At 55.4% G+C, this 15,131-nt stretch overlaps 1 protein-coding gene and 1 long non-coding RNA gene across 8 annotated transcripts in view; both read left to right on the top strand.

Moving 5' to 3' along the window:
• Positions 1 to 15,131, top strand: part of AUH (AU RNA binding methylglutaconyl-CoA hydratase) — a 350,235-nt gene that overhangs the window by 192,999 nt on the left and 142,105 nt on the right. The window lies entirely within an intron of this gene.
• On the top strand, positions 6,601 to 15,088 carry LOC144613994 (uncharacterized). The gene is made up of 2 exons (XR_013551514.2): positions 6,601 to 12,237; positions 12,362 to 15,088. It is a non-coding gene; the product is annotated as an uncharacterized LOC144613994 (long non-coding RNA).

The following is a 15,131-nucleotide window of genomic DNA, read 5'->3' as shown; positions in this document are numbered from 1 at the left end:
ACACAGAGCCACCCACCGGTCAGTCCCAGTGTGGGGCCAGCCGTCCACCGGAGCTCTTGACGTAAAGAATCCTGAGCCCCAACCGCGGAACTGTATGCGGTGGAAGCCGGTCACGACAAGACCTGGATGCCAGGGTCCGGTTGGCCAGTGGGGGGCACAGCACACAGATGTGAGGAGGAACAGGCTTGCTGGCCCGCCCAGGGAGAAGCTTCTCCAAACTCCTCGGGCTCCGGCTCCAGCCCCGGACAACACCCCTCATCACAAAGGCACGGGAGCTCTCCGCAGGAGGGGTCACCGTGAGCTCGTTTCAGGAAAAGAGCTTTCTCGGCAACATACAGGCTAAAGAAGTTTCTGCAATCCTCAGCTCAGAATTTTATTTACAGCAAAATGTTGATTTGCCCACAAACATCCTGCTTTGCTAAATATACCACCCGGCTCCTACAACAGGGCTGTGGTTTTAGAGCGTGGGTCCTGCCCTCCCTTCTCGGCCCTGGCACGTCGAGCCTGGTACCCAATTCCGTGGTCACGGTGCACCAAGGGAGGCGAGTGGGCTCCCTTCCTGCGCGGGCTGCAGGACAGGCCTTGGTCCGATGGGTCTGTGACGGAGGGCCTGGCCACGGGGGAGGACTGGCGGCAAGTCTGGTGCCCGCTGCGGGGCGCGGCCCGATTGTTGAGCGTCCTCCTCCTTTTTTTTAGGGTCACTCAGGGTATGATCGCACTGCCGGGTCTCTGTGGCCAAAGGAAGGACTTGGGGCTCATCCAGCCACGAGGGAAAATCCTGACCTCCCATGACAGGCTCTAGAAGCAGAGGCCGGGACCGCGGGGTGGGGGAGGGGGCTGTGGGGGGAGCCTGAGCTCCAGGAAGTGGCCAGGGAGGCCCCTGGTAGGGAGAGACGCGGGGCCCAGCAGCACAGCACGATGGGCAAACAAGAAGGGCAAAGATCAAAGGCGCCCGGTTGTTTCTGCTCGCGCAGCAGGAAGGCGGGAGGGCAGGAGGTTCTGGAGAAACGAGGCACGGCTCCCGGGGCTGCCGGGGAGCTTGGGCGGGGCTGAACTGCAGGAACCCTGTGGGAGAAGGGATTCGGGGGTGGGGGGAGCACACCAGCAGAGCGGAGCAGTGAGGGCACCTCCAGCATGTGTCCCCATCTGGACATATGCAGCACAGGAGGTGTTGCAGCAGCGGCGGGCTTCCTGCCCCGAATCGGTGTGGCGTCCGCCGGACTTGGAACGTCTCCCTTGGCTGTTAAATTCCCAGGGATCGTAGGCACCGGAGGCAGGTGGGAGGCCTGTGCCTGTCCCCTACCGCTCTCCTGCCCCCTGACCACCCGAGACCCACAGTCCAGCAGCAAATAGGGAAGGAGGAGACAGACCCAAGGGGCTGAACGCTAATGAAGGCACACAATGAGGGCGGTGACAGGCTGCCTGGCAGACTGGGGGAGGTTGGGGGGTACGGGAGTCTGGGCTCGGGTCCAGTGCCAGCTACCTGCAGGGACAGCTGGGAAGAGGGTCGGGCAGAGGCAGCCCAGCCACTCCGTCGCCCAGCTGGGTGACATCACAAAGGGACACTGCTCTTGTCCGTGGCGTGGTCTGCCAGGAGGAGAGGTTTTATTGCTCTGCGCAGAGATCAAGAGACGTTTGACAGGAAGAAGCTGAGTTCACCTGAAGGGGCACAGCGCCGGTGTGGACATTGGCGCCCCAGGGAGCGACACTCACGGGGGTGAATGAGCCACCAGCTCTCTGATCTGAGTGAGGCTCAGAGGAGTGCAGGGGCCTTGTGCGTAATAAGCACAGAGGAGCCTCCACGGCTCGCCCCACGCAGCGGGTCCCCAGATGATGGGGGTCCTGCCGTGCTGAAGGTCTTGGGAGGTTCTCGAGTGTGGAGGGTCTGGCCAGGCGCCCTTGGGTTGCGTTCCCGTTTCTGCTTCCTGCTCTGGGCTCTCCGTGCTGTTCCCATGGCCAACACCTCCTGTGGGCAACTCAGGCTGCGAGAGCTGCTTTGCTGGAGGCACAGAGCACAGGAGGGGCCGGGGGTCTGTGTCTCCGCTCCCTCCCTCACCCGTGTCCTTGGCTGGCAAGGCTCGTGGAGGTGCGGAGTCTGCCTGGGTCCCCCGAGGGTCGGGCTGAAAGCTCCCCACCGCCGCGCTGGGGACTGGCCCCAAATTGTCCCCTGTTCTCGATTCTTCTCCATCCCGCCACCGTCTTTCCTGGAGTTCTTCGTCGATCCTTCTGTGGACCTTCATCTCAGGACCTGCTTCTCTCTGCTTGCCTGCTGAGCTGGGACCGTCCACTCCCGCCTCGGGACGGGAACGTGCACCATCAGCCCTCCGGTTCAGAGAGCCACCCCACCGACTTCCCTGGTCTGCAGTTTGCAGACAGAACGCAGGACTCCCAGCCTCCGTAATCGTGTGAGCCATTCACGCACACCACGTTTTATACGTGAAGGGCCTGCCACACAGACGGTCGCAACCCTTGTGTTCTGCCATTCTCTACCCACACGCCCCCCCCCCCCTTTGTATGATGCAGCCCCTTTCCTGGGCTTTGTGTAAAACCAGCGGATGAGAGCATTCGAGAATGCTAGTTGATGGGGATCACACGGTGATGGCATCGATGAACTTGGGGCTGGATGCTCCCGAAGCTCTGAGCTTAAACATTCACATCGCGTTAGGGTAGGTGTGCAATTTGTCGACTCTTCTGCAGAAAATTGTGCAAAGCTACACAACTGCCCGGTATGCCCAGGTAGGAGGGAGGGCTCTCCAGGCCCTGGCAACAAAACATCGTCCCTGGACCGGCAGCATCATGGGAGCTTATCAGAAATTCAGAGTCTCAGGCCTCACGCTGGCCTCCGCCATCCATCACCCCAGTCACTGGGACTGATTAGTGCACCTGGATGAAATAGTAATATCTTGAGTATCAAAATACTTAGATAAAATATCCTATTAATATGAATGTCCCTTGTTTCTTTTAACTTTTAAAAACCATTACTGTCAGGAAATTTTTAAGTGCACTTAAAAAAAAAAAAAAAAAAAAAAAAAGACAGCATTGTGCTCAGACTTGCTTGGTCAGAATCTTCGTTTTAGCAAGCTCCCTGGGTGACCCGAGGCCATCAGAGTTTGAGAAGCACTGCCTAAGCCAAGAACTGGCAAACTACAGCCTGGGGGCCAAACGTGGCCCACCGCTGTTTTTTGTGAATAAAGTTTTATTGGGACACAGCCACAAGCATTCGTTACACATGGTCTTTGGCTCTTTCCATGCTTCGGTGGTGCAGTTGAATGTCGTGATGGAGAACTTGAGCCTCGTCTGACGTCCCTCCTCCCTTCCCTCATGCCAGGAGGAGCCCTTTGTCCCCCTGGGTCCTTGGGTGGCCGTGATGGGCCAGCCCTGAGCCTGGGGGCTGCTTGCAGACCTGGCCCCGCCTGATGCTGGGCCTTGCTGGCCATGTAGGGGGTGGCGCCCACACATAACCAGGGTCATTCAAGGCCTGTCTGGCTGTGGCCCTCCAGGTCAGGACAGACCCTCACTCTGTTCTCACCCAGTTTTCTTTTTTTTTTTCCTTAAAAAAATTTGTTTTAACATTTGTTCAATTTTGAGAGAGAGAGCAAATGGGGGAGGGGCAGAGAGAGAGAGACACACACACACACAGAATCGGAAGCAGGCTCCAGGCTCCGAGCTGTCGGCACAGAGCCTGGCTCGGGGCTCAACGAAAGATCATGACCTGAGTGGAAGTTGGATACCTGACCGACTGAGCTACCCAGGTGCCCCTCTCCCAGCTCCCATTCCGACCGCTCTATCACCCACTGTCAGGGAGGTCAGGGGCCCTGCTGGTGTCCAGGCTTCTGTCCTGCCCTGGGTCCTGCTGGGCACCCCTTCCCCCAGGATCCCGAGGCAGGAAGGGCAGGGTGGCCACACCTAGTCAGTGCCTGGGATGGGGGCAGGCAGAGAGCCAAGGCTTGTTGGTAGGAACACAGCACTGCAAGGCGTCAGCCAAGCACTTTCTGTGACAGCCACCGCGGGGCGGAATGGTCCTCCAGAACCCAAAATGAGTCCCCGAGGGAACCCCAGGCGTCCACAGCACCCACGGTGGCCACCCGCGGCTCAGGAGGGAAGCCCTGGGCCAGGGTCACTGGGGCAGTCACACTCCGGCCCCCCTGCCTCCCGGGGTCTCTTCGGCTGGAGCCCCTGCTGCCAGGAAGCAGGGGCCAGCGGGGCTAAGATATTGTGAGACAAACAGCGTTAGAACAGAGCTGAGCCCTGGGTGTGAGACAAGGTCTACATGCATTTTGAGGTACTATGATTTTAGGTGGTTAATTGTTCTTTTTTGCAGGAACTGATTCTTTCCCCTCCAGCATATACTAGTAGGTGAAATAATAGAGGTTCTACAAGAGTAAAATCCAGCGTTAACTGTCCTGTGTACCCAGCTCCCTCCCGCCCTCTCCTGCCCTCCTGCCTCAGTTTCCCCCAAGGGAGCTCAGTGCAGGCCCGCTCGAGGCCTGATCCAATGTTTACAGACGTGCGACAGGGCGACAGTTGCCAGGGCGCCTCCTTGTCCAGGCAGGTGGGGGGACAGAGGGTTCACCTGTGGTGGGTCAATGCTTACACAGCCGCCCCCTGTCCATCTTCCATCCGCTGGGCCCAGAAGGCTGCATGGGAAGGGTGAAGGGGGCACCCTGTGAGCTGGGAGGCAGCAAGGGACAGCCGTGGTGGGCAGGTGGCCGGGCAGCGGGAGAGGACGGGACACAGACCCAAGAGAATGGTGGGAGCTGCAGCATCTGTGTGGTTGAGTCAGTCGGAAGGCCTCTTGGTTGCCTGGGCAACAACAGCCCTGGGCTCCAGAAAAGGGACTGTGATGGCTTCCAGTAATGGTGTGGGGACTGTGATGGCTTCCAGTAATGGTGTGGGGACTGTGATGGCTTCCAGTAATGGTGGGGACACCGCGATGGCTTCCAGGGACAGTGGGGGGACCGCAGTGCCTTCCAGGGACGGTGTGGCCGCCACCATGCTGACCAAACACTGATAGTTTACAATGGTATAGGATGGAAACTTCTAGCATAAGGCACACCTTGGTGAGCAGAGGAATGCAGACAGGCATTGCTTTGTGGGTGGGTGTGCAGTGAAAGGGGGCACTTTCTTTTTCCCTGAAAGAACTCACTCATTCCCGAAAACCGGAAGCATAGGTGCTTGTGGACTCCTGGTGATGCATCTCCGTAGGAGGAGATGACAGCGTGACGAGAAGCAGAACTTTCTTCAGTGGGGACCAAGGGGCCCGGAGACTGCGCCGCCCCACAGGGACGCTGGTCAAGCCTTGCTCGGGGGACAGTGTCCCAGGAGCCCCCCTCTGGCCCGGGAGTGCCTTGTTCACGGGCCTGTCCTGGTGGCTGGGGTCCCCCCCGACTTCCTCATGCTACCCCGGCCTCTCCAAACCCAGTCGCTGTCACACTTGGCAATTTCTGAAGCCACCTTCTGTCACACGTTTGCGCCTCCAGCCAGAAAGAGCTTTCTGGGTGTCAGGGGGGTGTGATGGAATTGGGCCCTCCCAGAAGTCCGGGATAATCTCTACTGAAGTCTGTAACCTTAGGGGCGCCCGGGTGGCTCAGTGGGTTGAGCGTCCGACTTCGGCTCAGGTCATGATCTCACGGGTCACGGGTTCGAGCCCCGCTTTGGGCTCTGTGCTGATGGCTCGGAGCCTGGAGCCTGCTTCCGATTCTGTGTCTCCCTCTCTCTCGCCACCCCCCCCCCCCGCTCATGCTCATGCTCATGCTCTGTCTCTGTCTCTGTCTCTCAAAAACAAATAAACATTAAAAAAATGCCTATAACCTCAGTCATGTCTGCAGATTTCCCTTTGTCACACAACATGGTTCATGTGGTTCTGGCCTCGAGGTGCATGCGTCCTTGGGGCCTCCTGCCTGACCCGCCCTCTGGGGAGGGGGCCGACTGTCCCGGTGGGCAGTCGTGCTGACTACAGGCGTCCCCTGCGTCACCCACCACGACCTGCCATTTGCCTTTTGTAAGCAGCGGCTTCTCCAGCAGGAGGGAGAGGGCACTGAGCCTCTGTCAAGATGCTGTCGAGGAAATGCGACAAGTAGAGTGTGTTCTGATTGTCACTTAGCCGGGAACAGGTGTAACTGATGGAAACCGAGGCTGGATTCATGGCGCTTCTCGTCTCTTTAAAGACAGGTTCAGCGACCGGCTTGTCTCTTTAAGAAGACATTCTAGAACTGGGTGCAAGGAGCCCACGTGGCTTCTGTGTGTCAGGGGAGGAGTTTCCGTCCTGGGCGACCCTTCGGGTACCCGTACCGCATTCGTAACGATAAGATGCATTTAAAAGGCAGGAGCCCACAGACCAAAGTGTGGTCAAACTGTTGCCGACGGTGGGGATGACGTACGGGGTGAAGGAAACAGAAGTGTGTGGTTTAGAGCTGGTTTCAGCATGAGTTGCTCTGTTTCTCCAGAAAAGCTCCGCGGCCACTCAGGTGTCCTATTGGGCGGTGCCGGGAATGAGTGTCCAGCCCCGCCTTGTGTCTGATCTTGTCATCCCGTTTCACGGCCACAGCCTGACCGTCCTGGGGGGCGGGGGCGGGGGCGGGGGCGGGAGGAGGGGTTCCAGTTAGAGGTGGCTGTGTAATCAATTGCCCAACACAGTGACTCGGAGCTGCCGTTCTCTCGCCCCTGCTCCGCGGGGCGTTCTGTCTTCCTGGAGACCAGTCCCCTGGTGCTGTGACCCGTACACGGAACCGCTGGGCCTCTCCGTGTGGTAGGTGGGCTTCTTACGTTAGCGTTTGGCAGGCTTTTCTGGAAAGGGCCAGAGAGCAGATATCTTACCCTTTGGGGCCCCACGGCCCCCGTCACAAGGACTCGGCCCTACTGTCGTAACCACAAGCAGCCACAGAACAAATACGTGGGCCATTAGGCATGGCTGTTACAATAAAACTTTATTTACAGAAACACACGTCAGGGGCCGGATTTGTCTGAAGGCCGTGATTTCCTGTCTCCTGTCTCACACGGTCGCCAAGGACTCCTGAAAACACAAATATGGACTTTGCCGGGCCTTCTAGGTCTAGACCCACCTCTCGAGTGGGTCACGGGGCCTGCCCTGGCATGATGTTGGGGTGGCCGCAGAGGGCAGCTGGGGGCAGGGACCCTGGGCGTCTCTGGAGACACACTCCCCACCCCCCCCCCCCCCGGGGGAAGGGACACGCCAGGTTCCATCTTGGTGACTGATTTGCAGGGAACGTTAGGGTCTACAAGCCGCGCGTTGAAAGCAAAGCCTGTAATTCTGTGACGGGCCCGCAGCATACGTGACTCACTATGCGTGACTAGACGAAATCCCAAGGCTTGATTATTCCCCGGTAAATGCTATGCCACCAAGACCATCGAAAGGACCTCCAATCACAGAAATTTGCAGTGAAGACTCGATCTCCTCCACCCACATCCTCTCGTCGGTTGTCTTTGTACTCGGAGACGGGAAATAGAAACACCGTGTGACAGTCACTCCCAGAGATGCTGGCCGTTGGGACCGTTTTGTTGGGGTCCGGATGGACCGTGACTGGGGCTCTGCCCCCTCCTGGTTCACCTGCCGGGCTGTCACGTGGATGAGGGCGTGTCCGTGGGTAGCTTCTGGAGGGCAGGGGGCTCGGGGCACTCCAGTCCCCTAACTGTGGCCCATAGAGTTTGGTAAGCCACCCCCATCCTGCCTCAGCTGTCCCTGCTCTATAGTGCCACCAACATGCGTGTTTTGTAACACGGGTCGGCTTGCTCCCTTTGGATAATCTCCTAACTGCTCCTCACTGCCCGCAGATGGAGGCTTCCTCTGGGCTCGGGCTGCAGCCCTCCTGTGTCCTGTGTTGCCCACCTTCCCACCACCCGTGCATGCTGCCGTGACCCGGGACCCTTCCCCTTCCCAAAGGAGCCGCCCTAAGTCCTCCTGCCCTTCCAGGTTTTCCTCAAAGCCCGAAACGCTTCCCCCACTGGAAGTGATTCTTCCAACCCCAACCTAAATGCCCCTTCCTCCAAGAGGCTCCTCCTAGTTCCCCTTAGTTGGACCAAACACTCCTTCCTGAAAGAACGCAAGCACAGAAGAAAGAGAGGGAAAAGAGAGAGAGAGGGAGACAGACACAGAGAGAGAGAGGCAGATCCTAGGGATTTTCCTGAGACACGGCCCCGGGTGCCCCATGAGTGTATTCCCGTGTAAACCTATTAGAACACGCTTACCTTCACACCAGGTGCCTGGGGGGCTGTCGGTCGAACAACCGACTTCAGCTCAGGTCATGATCTCATGATTCGTGGGTTCCAGCCCCGTGTCGGGCTCTGTGCTGACAGCTCAGAGCCTGGAGCCTGCTTTGGATTTTGTGTCTCCCTCTCTCTCTGCCCCTGCCTGTCTCATGCTCTGTCTCTCTCTCAGAAATGAATGAATTTCAAAAATTAAAAAAAAAAAAAAAAAAAAAAGAACACACTTGCCTCCACAGAATGCAAGATACGTCAACTGAAAATCTCCAGGCATCATTTCTGACCCTTAATGACGATCCTCTCCCGCCTGGTGAGCAGTTCGGTGCCGGACGGAGGAGGGTCCGCAGTGGTTCCCAAGCTGCCTGCTGTCATTTCCACGGAGCCTTGTGTGTGCAGCGCGTCGGCCACCAAGCCGGCATCTAAGTTCCACGCTGCTTTTCGATTTGCCCAAAACGTTCTTGTGGATCGGCGTCAAGCTTAAAACAAAAACGGAAACAAAAGAAAAAACGCGAAGGCAGCTGGATCTCGGTCTGCGGCAGAGTGGTTCCGCCTCGGTGGGGAGAGGGCCCTTGCCCGGGGTTAGGGAGCACCCAGCCTCCTGTTTGTGCTTTGGTTTGTGTTTTGATTTTTTTGTTCTTTTATATAAGGAGGTTTGGGCAAAGGGCTGCAGGAGAAGGGAGTCAGGCTCTGGCAGGTGGGCGGGTCCCTGGTCCCTGCTCTGCAGGGTTTGGAGCCAGGACAGGCTCTCCCGGTACCTCAGGGAGGGGGCTGAGGCCACCTGGGGCACACTGATGAGCGTGAAATGGTACAGCCTGGTGATCTCAGCTGGAATAACAGCACCAAAGGGTCCCCGGACCCGGGGGTCAGTCCAGACATACGCACCCTTTCCTTTCCGTGTCGCCCTCCCCCTCCTCCCCAGGCACAACAGACCCAGCCAGACCACCTGCCTATTTCTGCGGATTTGCCTGCACGGGAGGACAGTGCTCACAGGAGACCTTCAGGCGGAAGGGGGTGGGGCAGGCTTCCCTGGTGGTCTGGGGATATACCCCGGTGGTGTTTTCCAGAATGTGGATTTGGATCCATGATGGGGCCATGAAAGTAACTTACGGGGTGTGACTTACATTTTTTAAAAAAGGGGCAAAGGATCTGAGGAGCCGTTTTTCCAAAGAAGACACGTGAATGGCCGATGGGAACGTGAAAAGATGCTCAACATGACTAGCCACGTGGGAAACACAGATCAAAACCACAGTGAGCTCTCCCCTTGTGCCTGTCGGAACGGCCATCACCAGAAGGACAAGATATAAAAATTCCTGGGGAGGATGTGGGAACGGAGCCCTCGTGCGCTGCTGGTGGGAACGCAGGCCGCTGCAGCCGCTCTGGAGACACTCCGCGGGGCTCCTCAACTACCCTATGACCCCGCTGTCCCATCTCGGGGTGTACGTCTAAAAGAAATGAAAATACGATTTTGAAGCGATATCTACATTTCCACATTCACAACAGCATTACTTCCAAAAGCCAAGATGTGGAAACAAACTTGTCCATTAATGGATAAATGGATAAAAACCTATCTGTCTGTCTGTCTCAGCGAATATTATTCAGCCATTAAAAATTGAAATTCTGGCCTTTGCGACAACATGGGTGGACCTTGAGGGCATTGTGCGAAGTGAAATAAGCCAGACAGAGGAGGACAAATACTGCGTGATCTCTCCTATGCGGAACGAAAAAAAAACCCAAAACAAACAAACAAATGAAAAACACCAACCCCCCCCCCCCACTCCCCTGCCTCCAAAAACCAAAACCAAACAAACACATAGAAAAAGAGATCAGAATTGTGGTTCCCAGAGGCAGGGATGGGGTGGAGGAGACATCGGAGGCAGGTGGTCAAAGGGTACAATCTGTGGTCATAAGAGAAATAGGAACCAGGGGTGGGATGTGCCACATGAGGCGTCCAGCCAGCAAGGCCGAGGGATGTACAGGACGGCTGGTATAGGACAGTAGATCCTAAGTGTTCTCATCGCAAGGGGAAGGACGTTTTTTGCTTTTCATGCTTTTTCTTTCACTGTATCTATGAGGTGATGGATGTTAACTGCCTTTGGTGACCACTCCACAGGGTATGTAAGTGAAACTCCCACGGTGATACATGTCAATTATATCTCAATTTGGAAGGGGAAACATGAAGTAGAATTTAAAAAAAATTGCCCGATGGTGAGGTTTTTTTTTTTTGGTCTTAAAATGTCTCCACTCTCTCTGTCATCAGACCCATCAGATGGTATCATAAAGTCTGCTTCCAAAGGACGCAGTCTCAAAGCTTTGTGCTCCTGGCATTCTCTTTTCTGTCACTTTGTCTGATGTCTCATCCTCTCTTGGGTGTCCACCTCCTTGTTCGTAAAATAAGCATGTCCAGAGCTCTTACTCACCCCGTCCACACAGGCTCCCTGGATGCCTTCTGGAGCCCTCTTCTCCTTCCCAGCTTTGCTGCTCCGGGCATCTGAGCCTCCTGGCACACACCCCACGGGTGTCCCCCGGGGGCTGCACCTGAGCACCCCCTCCTCCAGGCCCTCCTGCTTCCCTCCTGCGCTCTCCAGCTCAGCCAAGGGCCACACCATCCATCAGTCTTGATGCAACTAAGGGGTTTTATTTGCATTGCTGAGTAGAAGGCAGTTTTTAGCTGGTATGTCAACAAAGTACAATATCAAGGCTTTATTTCTTTGGCAAACAAGGAAGACACCACTGGAGCAGGAGGACATGTTCGTGCATGGATGGGTGGGTGGATGGATGATGGATAGATGAATAGAAGGAAGGAAGGAAAAGGAGGGAAGGAAGGAAGGAAGAAAAGAAGGAAGGAAAGAAGGAAGGGAGGAAGGAAGGGAGGGTGGGAGGGAAAGGGAAAGGAAAGAAGGATAAATGGATGGATGGATGAATGGATAGTTTGATAGAGGGATGGATGGATGATGGATGGATGGAAGGAAGGATGGATGGATAGATGGAGGAGGGGTATATGTAGATATAGATACAGATCCATGTATATTAATGCTGGATGTGTTGCTTCCTATAAGATGAGAGGATATCTTACCTACTGACTTGAGTCTGAGCCCTCTCAATGAGTGTCTGAAAATCACCTAGTTTTCTAAAGATAATTGTTTTGCTCAGATACCATTTCATGATGGCCTAAGCTCAGGCATATCTCAAGAGTCACCCTTTTGGGATTTTTACGGCTCGAGAATGAAGTCCCTGCATTTGAGATTATTGTTGCTTTAGCTTTAAAATCTGTGCCTCTAGTGTGACAGGTTGGCTTGTGGGAATGATCAAGTTAGAGATCCTAGGATGTCCTAGCTCACCACCTGAGGCTCATATATGTGCACCAATGCATATCTGATGGACACGTCCAGCGTTAGGCCCAGGAGCAGGAAGGTGAGGCTGAGTCCTCCGTCTCCCTCGTGGTGGGGACAGAGCCAGGATACAGGGGACTACGAACCTGACTGCTGGCTCAACCGGCACCACTGTGGCCCATCCAAGGAAACTGGCCCGAGCAGGGATGGAGGGGAGGGTGGGGGGCCAGGAGCGAAGGCTTTCCATGAGTGGGGGCGGGGCATTGGTCAGGTGTAGACAGAAGGACGGGAAGAGGGGGCTTCGTAAGGGAAGACGTACACATCCAAGGAGCAGAGGCTTTGGCGGTAAGCAGGAGGCGTGTTTTGGAGGCTGTGCTGGTAGTTTCTGGGTCACCTCGGCTCTAACGCCGGCTTTTCGGTCAAACCCCCATCTAGGTGTGGCTGTGACGGTGGTTAGTAGATGCCGTCAGCCTCGGCAGTCAGCTGACTCCCAGTAAGGGACGTTACTCTCCATGGCGTAGGTGGGACTCAGTCAGCCCCCGAAGGAGTATGAGCCAAAGCACTGAGGTTTCCTGAAGAAGAAGAAATTCTGGCCCAAGGCTGCAGTGTCACCTGTTGCCTGAGTCCCCAGCCCGCCCTCAGACAGCAGACTGGCCAGCCTCACAAGCGCGTGAGCCCATTCCTTCTGGTAAATTCCTCCAACCCCCACGCCCCCTCTCTCTTATCTACACCTGTATTTGTATCACGTATCTCCTATTGGTTCTGTGCAGAGCCCTGACCAAATCTGAAAGGGGCCTCTCTCCTGACTGCAGGGCGTCCTGTGGAACACATCAGAGAGCACTCTGAACTTGGGGGCCCGTTCTTTCCCTGAGCAGCCCCCACCCTTCTGAGCCCCAGCCCTTCCACGGGCACCTCACCTGTCCTGGAATTTATCGGTCACTCTGTGCACCGGCCAGCGGGCCTGGAGCGGGCTCTTCCTCCGTGATGGGAGCTTTGCTGGACAGTGGACATATGTCACAGAAACGACGCCAGGAGCCGTCCTGACCCCTCTGTCACACTTCTCGGCTTGCTCATTGAGACCCCGTCCAAATGCCGGTCCCCAGGAGACTTCCCAGCCCTCGGCCAGTCTCAGACACTACGGGACCCTGCCCACTTTCTCTTCTGGTGCCCATCAGCCAGCATCCTGGGTGCCGCTTTGTGTGTCTGCCTCCTCGGTTCCACTGAGCGGGACTTTCCTCTAGAAGTTTCCTAAGATGGAAAACTCCTTCTTAGGAAAGGAAAACTTCCCTCCCTTCCTGCAACGCTATCCCATTCTTGTCACCAGACTTCTGTGCCAGTTAGTAACTGCATATGTATGAACTTCCTTTATTTACATGTACATTTTCCTTTAGGGAACCATTAGCAGCTGCAAAGCAGATAGATACTGGGTCTTTCTTGTTGGGCCAGTCAACGTATGCTGGTGACACTACGGTGACAAGAGCCCCTTCAGAGAGGAGACTTCTCTTCTTGCTCATGCTATGTGTCCACCATGGGCCGTGACAGTCACTCAGTCACCCAGGCCGATGGGACGGTACTGCCTCACCTGGGGCCATCGTCAAGCAGAGGGAAAGGGGCTGTGGAGGACCTCACGCTGGCCCGCTCTGTCTTCAAGGCAGACACACAGCTCTGCCAGCAGCCCAGGGGCCAGAGGCAGTCATGTGGGCTTCCGTCTGGAGGCCTCAGGAAGTGTCACCCTACACGTGCTCAAGGCAGACAGCTGGCGATATTTGGTGAAGAGCATCAATCCCTACCTACTTGGTTTGGTCCTAGGAACTAGCAAAGTATCTACAAGTACCAGCTACGTTAACCTGCCAGCATCTCAAAAGCGGAACCGGAAGCAATTTGTGCGGCCCACACATCTGGCAAGATGTCACCTAATACATGTTCCGTCAATCGTTGACTAAGTGGATGATAGGAAGCGTATGTTAGTGTCTTAGCTACGCCAGGGTTTCCGAGAAATAAGTGACTTCTGTCTACTGTTGGGGGGAAGCCTCTCTCTCTCTCTCTCGGGGCTCTTGGCGACTGCTTAGCTGTTTGAACTTCAGTATTCACCTCTGGGGAGGGGTGTCCCCACGACACGTGGTGGCCAGTGCACTGCAGGCCGCTATTTCCCAGGGCCCTGGAACAGTCAACCCCTGGCATTCCTCCAGCGGCTGGCTCCATCGTGGCCACGCGGCATTTCTCCACGAGTGTCTGTGTCCAAATGCCCGTCTTCCTGTAAGGACACCGGTCACGTTGGATGTAGGGCCCGGGAGGACGACAAAGGAACTTTTCCCTCCCTTCCCTTCCAGTCTCCCACCAGCGGCTCATCAGGAAGCTGGAAGCATTTCCAGGACACTCTGTCTGCAGACTTCCAGCCCCTTGGCTGCAGAGAGGAGCTCGGAAGGGTGGAAACGGACAGAGAGTCCACAGAGGAATTCCTGGCATGGGGGGGACAGTGGGAATGGAAACCAGCCATCAGCTCGGCTCAGCTCGGCACTGAGGGCGGCGGGAGAAAGCCCACCTCCAGTCTGAGAGCATCTTTCAAGACGGCTGCAACATGCATCTGGGCAGAGGCTCAACGCGACCTTCGCGAGGGCATTGAATTTTGCCAGACGTGCTTTCCGTACGTTTTTCTCATTTGCCTTTCCAACACGGCAGCGGGTGCAGATCTAACCCGCATCTCCCTTGTTGGCCCACATTAACTCCGTGCGCGTGTCAGTGTTGGAGTGACAGGCAGCACGCTGCCGAGGAGGGTCACTTCAGTGCTGGCTGGCTTCTGGTCCCCCGGGGGTCCCGCTGTGTCACCTGCCCCCCCGTCTGCTAAGCTCTGCCTCCCTTCTGAAAGCACTCCGGTGATCTGTAAATGCAGACCCAAAAATCGTAGAAGCGTCACACGGGAGCCAACCCTGAAGAGTGACGCAGTTCAGGGATCAAAGTTAAAGGAGGCTCTGGGAGCCATGGCTATAACGCTGTTTTCGTAACTTTCCATTATGTAAATGGTCCATGTTGACTGACTATTTTGAAAATTTCAGAAATGAAAATTCAGACTCATGCTTAACATACTGATACTTTACTCCTACCTCCAGATGATTTTTCCAGTGCTTGGTAATTAAATTTTTTTTTAAATTTTTTAAGTCTATTTATTTTTGAGACAGTGTGAGCAGGGGAGGGACAGAGAGAGAGAAGAAGAGAGAATCCCAAGCAGGCTCTGCTGTGTCAGCACAGAGCTTGACGCAGGGCTTGAACCCATGAAACCATGACATCATGACCTGAGCTGAAATCAAGAGTTGGACACTTAACCGACTGAGCCACCTAGGCACCCCATCTAGTACTTGGTAATTCAAAAAAAAAAAGTAGGTAAGTAAGTAAAGACATGAAAAAAAAATTATACTACCCTTTGGGGGGAAAAAAAGCCCAAATCTGCTGACAATTAATGGAGAACAGCAAGAGATCCAGCTGGAAACATGTTGGAAGGGGCCAAAAGTGGCATACTAGAAAAAAAAAGGAGTAAATAGAAATTTTATAAGCAATTTTAGAACTTCAAAGCTATGGCCATTAACC

This window comes from Panthera onca, chromosome D4 (assembly GCF_046562875.1).
Source record: "Panthera onca isolate mPanOnc1 chromosome D4, mPanOnc1 haplotype 2, whole genome shotgun sequence".
Taxonomy (NCBI): Eukaryota; Metazoa; Chordata; class Mammalia; order Carnivora; family Felidae; genus Panthera; species Panthera onca.
The sequence above is the reverse complement of the archived record's forward strand: the minus strand, read 5'-3'. Positions and strand labels throughout refer to the sequence as shown.